We start from the raw sequence: 6000 nt of genomic DNA, 5'->3' as shown, positions 1-6000 counted from the left end.
ACTCCTTTTGGCTAGTAGAAAATTTTAATCAGCTTGGAAGATATATAATCAAAAGGAAATGTAAAATTAAATAAAAGGCAGTAACGGGTATGGAAGATCAAGATCAAAGAAAACTTTAGATGTGCCGATCAGGAGTTCCTATTGTTCCAAAATTAAACAGAAATTTTGGCTTGAAACTTACTGGGCGCATTGCAAACCGGGAAAACAGACTACATACTGATGTTTCTAAATGATAAGGAAAAAGCATATCAAATTCCTCAAGGGAAACAAAACTTTTCAAGGTCCTTAGATGTGACAGATTTTTTTTCTTTTGCATTAGAAGAACCTTTCATGGTTTCAGAGAAAAAAAGAAATTCTGCTGGAGCTGAGGACAAATACCCTTTGGTCCTGGTGTGCAAATTTCTGGTCACCACTGGCCCTGCCTCCTTGTTTTCCTACTTCCAGTCCCTGTAGGCAGAGATGTTTTAGCTCTTAGCACCATAGCACACTACTTATGAAATGTTTGAGACTAAAAAAAAAAAAAAGCCTGTGGTTCTAAAATATGAAAAACAAAATTAATATATGTTAACTTTTTTTTTTTTGAGACAGAGTCTTGCTCTGTCGCAGAGACTGGAGTGCAAAGGCATGATCTCGGTTCACTGCAACCTCTGCCTCTCAGGTTCAAACAATTCTCCTGCCTCAGCCTCCCAAGTAGCTGGGATTACAGGCATGTACCACCACACCTGGCTAATTTTTATATTTTTAGTAGAGATGGGTTTCCACCATGTCGGCCAGGCTGGTCTCCACCTCCTGATCTCAGGTGATCCACCTGCCTCTGCCTTCCAAAGTGATGGGATTACAGGTGCGAGCCACCACATCCAGCCCGTGTTAACTTTTCTAAAGAACCTATACCTTTGAGTAACCAAATAGTAAATGAGGGAAACTTTCTCTTTAAAAGAGTAGTCCAAGTAATAAATAAGGAATGATAGGATGTCACCATTTTGCAACCCCTAATGAATTAAGAGATCTACCCATTGAGCATCAACCACTGTTAGTGTCACAAAATAAGAGGTGAGACATTATGTGCCATTCTGGGGCAGGGAAGCAGTTGAACAATTCTGCCTGAGATGACACTGAAAAGGTAAACCTCATCAAGGAGCTTAAATTGAATCCTAATGGAGTGAGGAGCATTGAAGGGTTTAAGCAGAGAGGTGACACGATCAGATTTATGTTTTCAAAGATCACTCCAGCTACAGTGAACTCAGTTGGGTAGATTTTGGGGAATTTTTTTGCTGTTTGTTTTTTTGTTTTTTGAGATGGAATTTCACTCTTGTTGCCCGGGCTGGCGTGCAATGGCACAATCTCAGCTCACCGCAACCTCTGCCTCCTGGATTCAAGCAATTCTCCCGCCTCAGCCCCGTGAGTAGCTGGGATTACAGGCATGCGCCACCAAGCCTGGCTAATTTTGTATTTTTAATAGAGATGGGGTTTTTCCATGTTGGTCAGGCTGGTCTCGAACTCCCGACCTTAGGTGATCTGACTTCCTCAGCCTCCCAAAGTGCTGGGATTACAGGCTTGAGCCACCGCACCCCAGATGCTGCTGTGGAGGCTGAGACAGGAGGATCACCTAAGCTGGGGCAGTTGAGGCTGTAGTGAGCTGTGTGCATGCCACTGCACTCCAGGCTTGGCGCCAGAGTGAGACCTTGTCTCAAAAAGAGGAAGAAGAAGGAGGAGACGAGGGAGGGGGAGTGGGGGAAACCAGGCATGGTGGCTCACGCCTGTAATTTCAGCACTTTGGGAGGCCAAGGCGGGTGGATCACTTGAAGTCAGGAGTTCATGCCTGGCCAATATGGTGAAACCCTCTCTGCTAAAAATAAAAAAATTAGCCAGGCATGGTGGCAGGTGCCTGTAATCCCAGCTACTCAGGAGACTGAGGCATGAGAATCGCTTGAACCTGGGAGGTGGAGGTTGCAGTGAGCTGAGATCATGCCACTGTCGACAGGGCAAGACTATGTCTCAAAAAAAAAAAAAAAAAAAAAAGTTCCACTGAGTTTCATCTCCCCTGAGAGAATTTGTTCATAGGACACTGTTCTGGTTTCTCCATGCAGATATTGCTCCTTAAATCAGGAGTTCCTGGCTGGGTGAAGCAGCTCACACCTGTAATCCCAGTACTTTGGCAGGCTGAGGCACGAGGATTGCTGGAGGCCAAGAGTTCAAGACCTGCCGTTAGCAAGACCCCCGTCTCTACTGAAAATTTTAAAATTATCAGAATGTAATGGCGCCCCCTTGTGGTCCCAGTACTCAGGGGACTGAAGTGGGAGGATCACTTGAGCCCAGGAGCTCTTTCAAGCCTGAGAGACACAGGAAAGCATTGTCTCAAAAAAAAAAAAAAATCAGAGTTTTTTAACCTCTATCAACCTGGCAGAGCCTATGAACACTTTTTCAGAAAAAAATGTTTTTAACGCATAAAATAAGATGTGTAGGATTACAAAGAAAACCAATTATACTGAAATATAGATATCAAATATCAAAATAACTAAATTTGTAACATAGTAAATTTTTTTGAGACAGGATCTCACTCTCATCTAGGTTAGAGTGCAGTGGAGCAATCACAATTTACTGCAGCTGCAACCTGCTGGGCTCAGGTGTTCCTCCCATCTCAGCCTCCCAAGTAGCTGAGACTACAGGCATGCACCACCACACCTGGCTAATTTTTGTAATTTTTTTAGACAGGGTTTCGTCATGTTGCCCAGGCTGGTCTCAAACTCCTGGGCTCAAGTGATCTGCTCATCTCAGCCTCCCAAAGTGCTGGCATTACGGGAGGGAGCCACTGCACCCAGCTGTGATAATATAATGAATATGTCTCTAACATATTAAATAACAAGTCAAGGCCGGGTGCAGTGCCTCATGCCTGTTATTACAGCACTTTGGGAGGCCAAGGAAGGTGGATCACCTGAGGTCAGGAGTTCGAGACCAGCCTGGCCAACATGGTGAAACCCTATCTCTACTAAAAATACAAAAATTATCCGGGCACAGGGGCACACTCCTGTAATCCCAGCTACTTAGGAGGCTGAGGCAGGAGAATTGCTTGAACCTGGGAGGCGGAGGTTGCAGTGAGCTGAAATCATGCCATTGCACTCCAGCCTGGGCAACAAGAGTGAAACTCCATCTCAAAAAATAAACAAATAACAAGTTAAGTGGTAGTCTAATAACTATTATAGGGAATAAATAATATTTCCCTGGGTGCAGTGGCTCATGCCTATAATCTCAGCACTTTGGGAGGCCAGCAGTTAGAGACCAGGCTGACCAACATCAAGGAACCCTGTCTCTATTAAAAGTACACAACTAACCGGGTGTGGTGGCACATCCCTGTCAGCCCAGCTACTCAGGAAGCTGAGGCAGGAGAATCACCTGAACCTGGGAGGCAGAGTTTACAATGAGCCGAGATTGCACCATTGCACTCCAGCCTGGGCAATAAGAGCAAAACTCCATCTAAAAAAAAAAAAAAAAAAACCAAAATGTTTCAAAAAAATTGCAATAACTATAATGGGATATGAAAATATCTGGATTTCTATTGGTGACAAACTCACAGTACAGTTAATACCACTGTGGCTTGTTGACTACATTTATCATAGATGGAAATGCCAAATTTCAGTTGGAAGATTATGAAAACAGTGGTACTTTTTTCCTATTTATATTAATCTCCCAGGTGTATTAGTTGGCTAAGGCTGCCATAACAGAATACCACAGTCTACTTAAACAACAGAAATTTATTTTCTTACAATTCCAGAGGCTAGAAGTCCAAAATCAAGACATCAACCAGATGTCTTGATGTTTGATCCGATGCCTGTCTCCTTGACTTGCTGACAGCCACTGGGATTACAGGTGCATGCCACCATGCCCGGCTAATTTTTGTATTTTTAGTAGAGCCGGCGTTTCACCGTGTTGGTCAGGCTGGTCTGGAACTCCTGACCTCCTGATCCGCCTCTGCCTTCCCAAAGTGCTAGGATTACAGGCATGAGCCACTGCACCTGGACCTTTTTTTTTTTTTTTTTTTTAAAGAGACCAGGTCTTGCTCTGTTACCCAGGCTGGAGTGCAGTGGCATGATCACAGCTCACTACAGCCTCAACCTCCCAGGCTCAGGTGATCCTCTGACCTCAGCCTCCCAAGTAGCTGGGACTACAGGTGAGCACCATACCCAGCTAATTTTCTGTAGAGTCACTACGTTGCCTGGACTGGTCTCAAAACTCTGGGGGCTCAAGCAGTCCTCCCACTTCGGTCTCCCCAAGTGCTGGGATTACAGATATGAGCCACCGCACCCAGCCTGCTAGGTATTTTTTTAACCGCAATTTAAAAAAGAGATAATGAATGAAAAAAAAAGGAAAAGGATGCCAGAAGAAGACTGAACCCATTCAGTAATATATAGATAGATAGATAGATAGATAGATAGATAGATAGATAGATAGATAGATAGATATAGATATAGAGATATAGATATATAGATATATAGATATCTTTTTTTTTTTGAGACAGAGTCTGGCTCTTCACTCTGTCACCCAGGCTGGAGTGCAGTGGTGCGATCTTGGCTCACTGCAAGCTCCACCTGCCAGATTCACCCTATTCTCCTGCCTCAGCCTTCCGAGTAGCTGGGACTACAGGTGCCCGCCACCACGCCCAGCTAATTTTCTGTATTTTTAGTAGAGATGAGGTTTCACCTTGTTAGCCAGGATGGTCTTGATCTCCTGATCTCGTGATCCACCCACCTCGGCCTCTCAAAGTGCTGGGATTACAGGTGTGAGCCACGGCGCCCAGCCCCCATTTAGTAATATTCTATTCTACGAAAAACATTCTATTCAACTTGGCTTCCTTTGGACTCAAAATGTGAAAATGTGAACAGTATTTCAAAGGAATTTTTATGATAATTAACTTATTGTTATTGGTAATGTTCTTGTATTTACCAGATAATAAACTCAGAAGTGGCTGGATGGGGTGGCTCCTGCCTATAATCCCAGCACTTTAGGAGGTCAAGGTGGGAGAATCACTTGAGGCCAGCAAGACCAGCCTAGGCAACAAAGTAAAACTCCATATCTACAAAAAAATTTTAAATCAGCCAGGCATCGTGGAGTATGCCTCTAGTTCTAACTACTTGAGAGGCTGAGGCAGGAGGATCCCTTGAGCTCAGGGTTTGAGGTTGCAGTGAGCTGAGATCCCACTGCACTCCAGTCTGGGTGACAGAGTGAGACTCTCTCTCAATTAATTAATTAATTCCTAAAACTCTACAACAAAAAGACAACCCATTTAAAAAATGGCCAAAAAAGCAAATAGCTATTTCTGCAAAGAAGATATACAAATGGCCAATAAACACAGGAGAAGATGTTCAACATCATTAGTCATTAGGGAAATGCAAATTGAAACCACAGCGAGATACCACTTCACACTCACTAGAATGGCTAAAATATAAAAGACAGACAATTATAAGTGTTGACAAGGGTGTGGAGGAAGGGAATCCCTCATACATTGCTAGTGGGAAGGTAAAACGGTGGAGCCATTTTGAAAAACATTTTGACAGTTTATCTAAATGTTAAATATACAATTACCATATGATCCAGAAATTTTGCTCCTTAATATATGCCCAATAGAATTGAAAATGTATGCCCTTACAAAAACCTCTGTATGAATATTCATGGTAGTATTTTTCATAATAGCCAAAAGTGTAAACAACCCAAAGATTCATCAATGGATGAATTGAGAAACAACATATGATATGCCTATACAGTGAAATATTGTTCAACCATACAAAGGAAGTATAGTAGTAATACATGCTACAACATGGGTGAACCTTGAAAACATGATGCTAAGTGAAAGAAGTAAGACACAAAAATCCACATATTGTATGACACCATTTATGTTAAACGTCCAGAATAGGCAAATCCATGGTGACCAAAAGTAGATTAGTGGTTGCCAGGGAGGCAGAGGAGGGATGGCAGTAACTGCTAATGGTTACTGGGTTTCTCTTAGGG

Source organism: Piliocolobus tephrosceles, chromosome 8 (genome assembly GCF_002776525.5).
Source record: "Piliocolobus tephrosceles isolate RC106 chromosome 8, ASM277652v3, whole genome shotgun sequence".
Classification (NCBI taxonomy): Eukaryota; Metazoa; Chordata; class Mammalia; order Primates; family Cercopithecidae; genus Piliocolobus; species Piliocolobus tephrosceles.
The sequence above is the reverse complement of the archived record's forward strand: the minus strand, read 5'-3'. Positions refer to the sequence as shown.